A 9,185-nucleotide genomic window follows, 5' to 3' on the forward strand; every position below is an offset into this window, starting at 1 on the left:
TGTCACGCGAGGGCCCAGCGAGGTGTGTCTGCGGCAGGGAGGGGCCGCAGCCGGACCCTGGGCGTGGCCTCTGCAACCCTGAGCGCCACATCCGCTGCCGTCTGCTGCTCCTTGCAGCAGCTGGAGCTGACACAGTGTGTCCCCAAGTCCACAAGATGTTACACTGTTATTCCATGTACTATCTGTGTACAGTATTGTGACGGTTGATTTCATGCGTCAACTTGACCGGCCTAAAGGGGGCGCAGATAGCTGGTGACACATGAGTTCCGGGTGTTCACACGAGGTTAGCGTTTGAGTCAGCGGAGTGGAGCGGATGGCTCTCCTCAACGCGGTGGCCTCGTCCAGACCCCGAAGGCCCAAATGAGACAGAAAAGAGGAGGGAGCGCAGCCCCCTCTGAGCCACGGCGTCTGCCTCTCCGCCCCCGGGTGTCGGACCCGCTGCTTCTCCAGCTGCAGCCTGTAGACTTGGGCCCTTCGCGCCTCCATACCTGCCTGCACCACTTCCCGCAGCAAATCTCCTCCGCGCGTGTCCGCATGTGGTTCCGCGTCTCCGCAGAGCCGTGACGAGCACAGGTGTGTTTTAGCGGCACGAGACGACTGTTAGGGATCAGAGGCCCTTTACTTTCCATGGCATTTAACGCCTTTGCCTGATCTGCCTGCCATTCCGCTCCCAGCACAGGGACGTGAGTGCCTCCCCTGCATACTGGTCAGGTGCGCGAGTGGCCGAGCAGAGGCCGTGGGGGCGTGACAAAGCCGTGCCCCCTGCAGCCCTGACCAGCACGGCGCAGCAGCCGGCCCCACTTTCCGCATCCGTCAGAGGGGGCGTCATGGGCCTCGAGAGCCGCGCGGACCGGGGGAAGGGGCGGGGGCTCTTACCGGAGCCCAGCCTGCAGGAGAGGTGTTCTCAGCTGACTCGGCGTCCCGACCCCTGCGAGGCCCCTGCATCCCCCCGTCTGGGGGCCAGCGGCCGGGGCTGGGTCCTGGGACACTGCCGAGCACCAGAGTGAGTTGGGGAGGGCGGTTTAGCAGGCACTTTGTGGTAGGTTGGTGTTCACAGGCGTCTCTGTGACTCGTGCTCAGGAGCCCTGGGACAAGTGGGGACTGGCTCGGCAATGGCAGGTGACCTGCCCCAGCGGATGGCGAGCTGGGCACCAGGTTCTCCTGTGTGCTGAAGCTATGAGCTGAGAAGGGCAGACGCAGTGACCCGTTCATCGCTAAGCCCCAGCGGTGTCGTCAGCAGCCTGGACCTTGGATCTCAGCGGAGAATTTCGGGTGCTGTGAGGAGCCTGCAATCCTCGCTGTGCATTTGGAGGGTGTCCCAGCAAACCCTCTGGGGAGCAGTCCAAGGCCCCCCAGAACTTGAGCGTGGCTTCCCTTCAGCAGGAGTATTTCAGACGACTTTAAGGTGCTTTCTGGAACGATCCATTATTTGAGAAAACTTTTAACAGAAAAAATGAAGATGGTCTGTGCTTTCGACCCCTTCCAGGTGGTGTCTGCCCAGGATCTGCACCTCCCGGGCAGGCACCGGCTGCCGTGCATCTGGTTGAGCCTTGTTGTCTCGGTGACAGACTGATCAGCAGCCACAGCAGTGTGTTTGCTGGTAGAAATCACAGCCCGATGGCGGGAGACAGAGCTGCACGCGATGGTGCTGAACATCTTAAATTAGGGCTTTCTGCCTCGCGCAGCCAGAGCGTGCATGGTTTTGGTCACACTGGCTGCAGCGGCCGCGGCTGACGCCCAGTGTTTGGGCCGGGCCTCTTCTCCAGATGCACAGTGCTCGGGAACCCAGACCCCAAGCCCCAGTGTAATTTACGTTTCTGTTTCTGAGATGCCGAGAGCTGGGGCCTCACCACTGTGGCACGTGGAACAGGCGGCTGCTGTGGGGACCGGTTGGTGGTTCCTGAGAGTCAGTCACCAGTGACCTGGCTCCTTTGCTCCTGGGTGTCAACCGAGAGAGGAAGACAGACGTCCACACAAACACCTGTACACAAATGTTCACGGCAGCTTTACAGTAGCCAGAAGGTGGAAACAAGTCAAGTGCCGACCGAGCGTGGATGGATAAACGAAATCTGGTCCAGCCACACAGCGGAAACCGGTCCCGCCATTAAAAAGCAGGACACGGGCACTGCTATGGCACGCACGAGCCCAATGCCATGCTGAGAGGCCTGACACAAAAGGCCGCACAGGGTCTGAGCCGCGCAGACGGGGTGTCTGGGTCTGTGTGGCAGGCGGTCAGCGTTCGCGCAGGCCTGCGGTGAGGACAGCCCTACAAGGCCCCTGGCCCCACGCAGCACCTGCTCAGCGGCCGCCCAGATCAGCCGCCCACGGGCGTGTCTGCGGGCGCAGGAAGAAGGCGCGGAGCCCAGGGTGCAGCAGATGCACCGAAGGCTTGGGTGATCCGCCCAGCCCCGGAGCCTTCACCCCGAGCCACCCCTCACACCTCGTGGGCCTGCCGCCCCACGCCACTCCGCATCCACTCTGGTCCTTCTGCAACAGTGTTTGTTAAACTTCCTTTGACTCTGGAAGCAGCCGAGATAGAAGGATGGACACTTGGCACACACGCGGCCGCCGGTTGAGACGCACAGGCTGTCGCGAGCCGTCCCCACCGCAGCACCCCAGAAGGGCCGTACTCCCACGGCTGGGGACCCAGCCCAGCTGCTCCCTCGAGCCTCGTCCTGACGCTGGGGCCACTGTTCCTTGGGGCAGCACCCAAGCCCACAGGCGGGAGAGGCGGCTCGCCGAGGCTGCGGCAGCCCACCCGTGAGCCCGCCTGCAGGCCAGGAGCTCGCGCTGCCCGAGCGGGTTGGTGGTTGGAGGAGAAAGAGCAGAGACAGGTCTCAAGGCCTGAAGACAGAGCCTGGGGGGAGAGGGAGCTGCTGGCGTTCTGGTCCCTTGTGAAACGTGGCTCGTCGCGTTTTCCGCGTCTGTGGCAGGCTTGGCGATGCCGCCGTCTCCGGCAGAACAGAGTCTGGCTCTGACTTGCTTCGGGCCCAGCGGTGTGGTTCTGCCGGGACTTCGCGTGCACGTCTGTGTGTTTGCCCGGTCCCGGGGGGCTGCTGGGTCTCTGCCGCCGCTGGACAGGCCGGGGCGGGAAGCGGGGCTGCAGCAGCCGTGCTGTGCCGTGTGCTGTGCTTCACAGACGGTCTGCCCCCGCCTCGTTGGTTCTGGAATCTTTTGCTTTGAGGCCAACAGCCCCTCGTACACAGTTTCTGTGGCTCTTGGCCCCAGGTGACAGGGGACAGACTCCCAGCAGCTCGTCTTGTGACCCTGGTGTCAAGTTTAGCTGACTAGTCACCTCTCCTCATGGGCTCGCAAGTCTGTGAGTGTCCTGGGTGGGAAGGGGGCCGGCGCTGTGAAGCCCTTCTCTCTCAGCCCGGACTCTGCAGGGGGAGCGGGGGCCCCGGGTGCCGGGGCGACCCTCTGCACCCCAGCTTCTGTGAGTCTGGCTGCAACAGCCAAGCGAGCATGTGCAGCGCTGTGTGCGGGCTGTGCCCGGCCACCGCCTCCACCCTCCACCGCCGGCCTGGCCAAGGGCCGTCCTCCCGCCCGGCCCCTGGCCCCTGGCGCTGGTCCCGCTGCGCGTCCACTCCCAGGCTGTTCCTTTGCGGTCGGGACATTGCTCTGTGCAGCTGACTGTTCTGGTCAGCGCGAATGCGGGCAGTGTGGACGGCGTTCTCTCGTTTGTTTTCCTGTCGTCACGGTGATGCCTGGTTGGGTAAGGGCCGGTGGCCACGTTGCAGCCGACACAGAGCCCGGTGCTGCGCTCGCCGCAGGCCCGTGGCCCCCCTGCGGGCGTCTGCATGGAGGGCACAGCCACCGCGCACGGCACGTCTGACACACGCACACTTGCCTCTTCGCCATGTGTAAGACGGGAAGCGAAGTCAAACCGATGTGCAGCTGCAAAGTTCCGGTCGAACAGTTCCAGGCAAACCCACACGTGGTCTCTGACCGGGTCTCGGAGCAAATGTCCCTGACCTGCAGCACCAGGAAGAGCATCGCACGAGACACACTGTGCGACACTGTTGCACACGCACACGCACAAAAGCCACACCAGCAGGTCAGAAAAATCGTTCCCAGTGGCAGGCAGATGACCTTGTTCTATTTGCGCACAGCTTGGAAAACAGCGATGAGCCTAGGCTGTTCCTGAAATCAGAAGAGAAGGGGTTATTCGAAGCACCGAGAACAGTGTGACAGGGAGGCAGACACCTCCAAACAAGGACCACCCCCCACCTGGCCAGCAGCGGGAGCCCCGGCCCACCCAGCCGTGGAGGCCGCCGGGCCGTGAGACCAGCTCTGCCAGGGGCACGTGGCAGCAGCCGGTTGTTCTCGGTGCCCGGAGGGGGCTGCCCCTCCTCGTGGCCCTGGCTCTGCTTCAGCCGCCGTGACCCAGACGGGCTGGGCCGTCCGTGGCCGTGTGCTCCTCCTGTGTGAGTGGACACGGCCGGACACCTGCCCCCCACCTTCCGGGGCACAGGTGCCTGAAGCACAGGGAGCCCAGCTCCGCAGCCACCACCAACCCCCCCTTCTCCTGTTGGTGTCCTCGGTGCCAAGACGCAGGCACAGGGGCCGACGAGAGGCCACTCTCCGCCTCGCGAGTGTGGGAGTGCTGTCCCCCGACGTGTGAGGGGCGGTGAGCGGGGCCTTCCCTGCCTGCCCGCCCCGTGCTTGTTCTCAGCCACCGTGTCTGCCGCCCACATGGGTGGGAACAGCGTGGGGCCCCTGGGGCCTCCGCTGAACCCCACACGGACTGAGTCCCGTGAGCGGCCAGGAGCCGAAGGCGAGCCCCGGACCCGGCGGCAACTCCTTGGTGAAGCTCAGTGTCTCTGACTACCTGAGGGACTGGCTAGGAGAGAGACCGCGACGGACACAGCTCGCGGCCAACACCTGCCACAGGGAGGCGCAGCCGGCCACCCACACGTGTCGTCACCCCTTTCACGGGCGCCAAGCACACGGGTAGAAATGGCTCGTCGGGGTCCTCAAACCTGAGTCCTGCCCACCAGCCCAGGAAGAACAGTGCGGGACGGGAAGAACAGGCCCCGTCTCCCCTCCAGGCTGAGCGGCTGTGTGTTCTGCCCCTGGTCCCTTTTCCAGGTGGGGCTTGGTCCTGCCCCTCGGGTCCACGCTGGCCTGGGGGGGGAGGCTGTACGGTCACCTCACTGCCTCTGGACCCCACACAGTTTCTGTCCCTCCCTGGGGGACCCCTCCCTGCCTTCCTGTGTCTGGGGGATGGCCCTATGTCACCTAACAGGAAAACAGGCCTTAGCTTTGTGCCAGTTTGCCGAAATGACTCTCAGGTTCTTGGAACGGCCTGGGCTGCAGACCATCCTGCCCACGTCACCCCCCATGTGTCCCGCGACCCCTCTGCCTGGAATGTGTCCCCAGCACAGCTGCTCGTGACACGTGAGAACTGCAGACCCTCCCCGCCCGTTTCCTACCCAGCACATTCACTGCGAGGTGCTGGCTCCAATGCTGGGCCATTGGCTCCGTGAGCCAAGCTGTTGTCTGTCCTTGTCACAGTCGTCGCCAAGAAGCTGTGGGCGCAGTGCAGGCAGGTGATGGTGAGCGACCGACCGGCCCCGGCCTCCAGGGCAAGCCCAGTCTCCTCACAGGTGCCGAGACCCTGGCAAGGCCGAGCCCGACACGCCCGCCTTCCCCCCGGGTCTCGTGCCAGCAACCAGGACTGGCGTCCAGGCAGCGGCCATCCCCGGGGACGTCCAGGCGGTCCCCCCAGCCGGCACGTCTGCCACAAGGGACGAGCCAGAACCAGCATGCTGTGGGCTGGAGTTGCCGTCCGTCAGGGTCTCCCTCAGGGTGGCACCGTCCGGTGGGTCCTGCCGATGTGCAGTGACTTGTGTCCCCCACGACGAGTGTCACGGAGTGGCGTCCTCACGTCCGTGACACCCCCAGGGCGTGGGCAGTCGTGCGCGTGCGGAAGTGGGGCGGAGGCTCGTGGGCCGTGCCCGTGACAGTGGGGAGCGGGCTGTGCCGGGCGCTGCCCCGAACGCTCATTTTTCTCAACGTCACGTGGTCTGCTCGCCTGCCACTCAACAAAATGCAAGTGCTCAGAACCTTTTCCTCCAGGTTCTGAGGCCGTTCAGCTTGTCTCCACTGCAGGGAACGCGTGACGCCCTCTCCCAGGGGGCGCCTGTGGGCCGAGCTGAGTCCACTCGGCTGCTCCAGCTCGCGTGGCCGGACGGCGTCGGGCCTGTGGAGCTGGGTCGGCAGAGGTCGTCCGTCCGCGGCAGGCCCCGTGGTGCCGACATGTTTCCGTGATCTGCTTGGCTCCCCTCACCCCACGGTGGACTTGCTGCTGCATCTCTTAGGAGCTGGTCCCTGGAGAAAGTGCCCATGGCGAGGGGGGTGCATCAGCCCCCATTTGCACCTGGTCAGCTGGTCCTCGAAAGCTGTGACATTACTGGTTTTCAAACTGAAGATGGCCTGAGAAGCACTTTCTCCAGAGGAGTCCCCGGCGTCGTGCATGCGTGTGAGCAGGTGCTCCGCGTGGGCCTCGAGGCAGCCTCCCCACCCAGGACGGAGGGCTGGGAGTGGTCACACCTGCCTCTTGCCACGTTTTCGATGCCATCCTCCCGATGGGACGTGTCCCGCTGAGCCCGGTGAGGGAGAGAGGCAGGAGGAGGGACCCCAGCGTGGTCCCCACCTTCCCGTGCCTCTGTCTGTCCTCCTATCGAGGACTTAACGGAAACCGAAGTAGAGAAGAAAATATAACTCGAGTGGAAATGGGAAGCGGCCTGGGGGTGACACGGGCCTGGAAGGCTGCGCACTTCGCGGACAGTGCGAGATGCTTGGTGAGTGCGCCGGGCCGGCTTTGCCATGGGAGAAGGCGCTTCAGGACCCACAGCTGGAGTCTTAGGAATGGGGCGTTTTTTGTAGCAAAGTTTGTTTGAAGACTTGGGGACCCTTGACCGACATGTGGGTTCGTGGTGAACGGAGGTGGACATCCGGCTGCGGGCCTGGGCCTTGGGGGTTCACACCTGTGCCCCCGCTGTCCCCCCTGGTGGGAATGGGGCCAAGGACTAAGTCCCGAGCCCTCTGGTGCCCCTCACTGCACTCCAGCCTCCCCTGGGAGCCGCCTCCCCAGTGACAGACGCCGGATTCCTTCATCTTTCAGCTTAAACAGCTGGTTTCCAACTTAGAAAACGCTGTTAGCCTGCTTGCCTCAGTCAACACAAACTATGCCCCAGCTCGGCAGGGTCTCCGTGGAGCACGGACACCTGTCTGGTCACGTGTTCCCCGCCTCCCCCCTCCCTGCGGTTCCCACCCCCTACCCCGCGAGGACGGCCCGGTGCGGTGGCTGCGGTATGTGTCCGTGTGACTGGCCGGGGGGCTGCCCCGCCCCTGGGTGCCAGGAGGGACTTTCCAGAGGCGCAGCCAGGTCGGTGGCCGCGCCCAGCGCGAAGGGAGCACGTGACCTGCTCCCCCGCACCACCGGGGCTGGGTGTGCACCGCCCGCTGCCCTGGGTCTCCGCACTCCGGGGCCTCCGGCCTCCGCCTGCAGACGGCAGGGGCTGGGCTCCCCGGTTTCCACAACTGTGTGAGGCAGCATCGGCCTCTGATCTGCACACACACACGCTCACACTCGCATGCTCACGCATGTTCACGCACACTCACTCACATGTCCATGCATGCTCACACCCACACGTGCACATGTGCATGCCAACACACGTGCACACTCAGACACGCATGCTCACACGCTCGCACACATACACCCCCACTTTCACGCCACCTATCGGGTCTGTCTCTGGGGCACCCTGACCAACACAAACGTGGCTTCGGGGAGCTGAGACGCCTCCCCTGCAGATGGCAGCAAGACCGGCCATTTGTGCCCGGGTGCCCCCCAGCTCCTCCCAGCACCCCCAGCTCCCCCCAACTCCCCTCTCCCCTGCTCTGCGGTGGCCCCACCCAGTCTGGTGGCTCAGGGAGCCTCCGCTGAGGACCTGCCTCCCCCAGGCCTTTTCGAACTTGTCCCATCCGTCCACTGTCCACCGTGCACGCGCTGCGCCTTGGGGCCCCTGCTCATCTGCACTCCCCAGGAGTCACCATGCTGACGTGTGTGTTCACACGTTTCCCAGCAGACGACAGGCCCCCGGCTAGAGCTGTCCCCTTTGTCTGCTGTGACTGCCCAGTGTCTTTGACTGAAAACTCACACGCGCCCAGCATGGTGACACTTTGGGTCAGCTTTACACTTGGTGAGACCCCTGGGCGGCTCGGTTAGATGAAGCAGCTTCGCTGGACACACCAGAGGGGTCAGCGTGTGTGACGAGGGCCAGACGTTAGGGTCCCAGTCTGCTGAGCTTCCAGTGTTTGTAGTCGCTGGGTCCCTAAAGAAAGGAGGCGCCTGGTCCAGAGAGAGACGTGTTCTAGCCTCGCCTCCCCTCTCTGGCCCTCTGCACTTCGGCGGCGGACAAGGGTCAGCGAGACCCCACCAGGAACAAAGCTGCCACCTGTGGCCTGGGCTTCCCGCCCGAGCGCCCGCACCCAGTCGCAGCCCTGCTCCCCGAGGCGGAGGCATCTGCGTGACCCAGCGGAGCCCTGCAGCCCCAGGAAGCAGGACAGCGGGACCGCACGTCCCTCCCCGCTGGGCTGGTGATCTCACCGAGCACGGTTAGAAGACTGGAAATACTGTTTTGTTTTAAGTCACAAGCTGCCACTGAGCAGAGCAGATGTGTTTTCTTATGTGGTGACTAATTAAATGTCATGAGGGAAGGGGTCACGCCCTGACGGGGAAGGTGGGGGTGGCAGTGAATTGTTTAGGACACACCTGTGGGAATCTAGATTCTGGCGGTGGGGGGGGATGTGGGTGCATTTAGTTTGATAATTAATCCCAATGTTCGCTTTCGAATATGTATCTAGTACAGCTAGAGTATTTTATCATCATTTAAAACAGATTAACAGTCTTAATGTAGGGAGACTACGGTACATAACACCTTCCTGGTTCATGTGTCATGGGTCAAAGGCAGAGTTGTGCACAAAAAGGTCAGGGTGATTCGGAACTCAGAAACTGCCCCTCCGTGCGACACCCTTTCTGGACGGAACCGCGGCGCGTGGGGAAGGGTTGGTCTCTGTCACCATGACGCTCTGGCCTAGCTGGGCCGACGTGAGACAGCCGTGTTTCTGTGTGCCGCGGGGTGAGGACAGCCTCAGAGCCTTACCGAGTACCCGCGGGG

This window comes from Pteropus medius, unplaced genomic scaffold (assembly GCF_902729225.1).
Source record: "Pteropus medius unplaced genomic scaffold, Ma_sr-lr_union100, whole genome shotgun sequence".
Lineage (NCBI taxonomy): Eukaryota > Metazoa > Chordata > Mammalia > Chiroptera > Pteropodidae > Pteropus > Pteropus medius.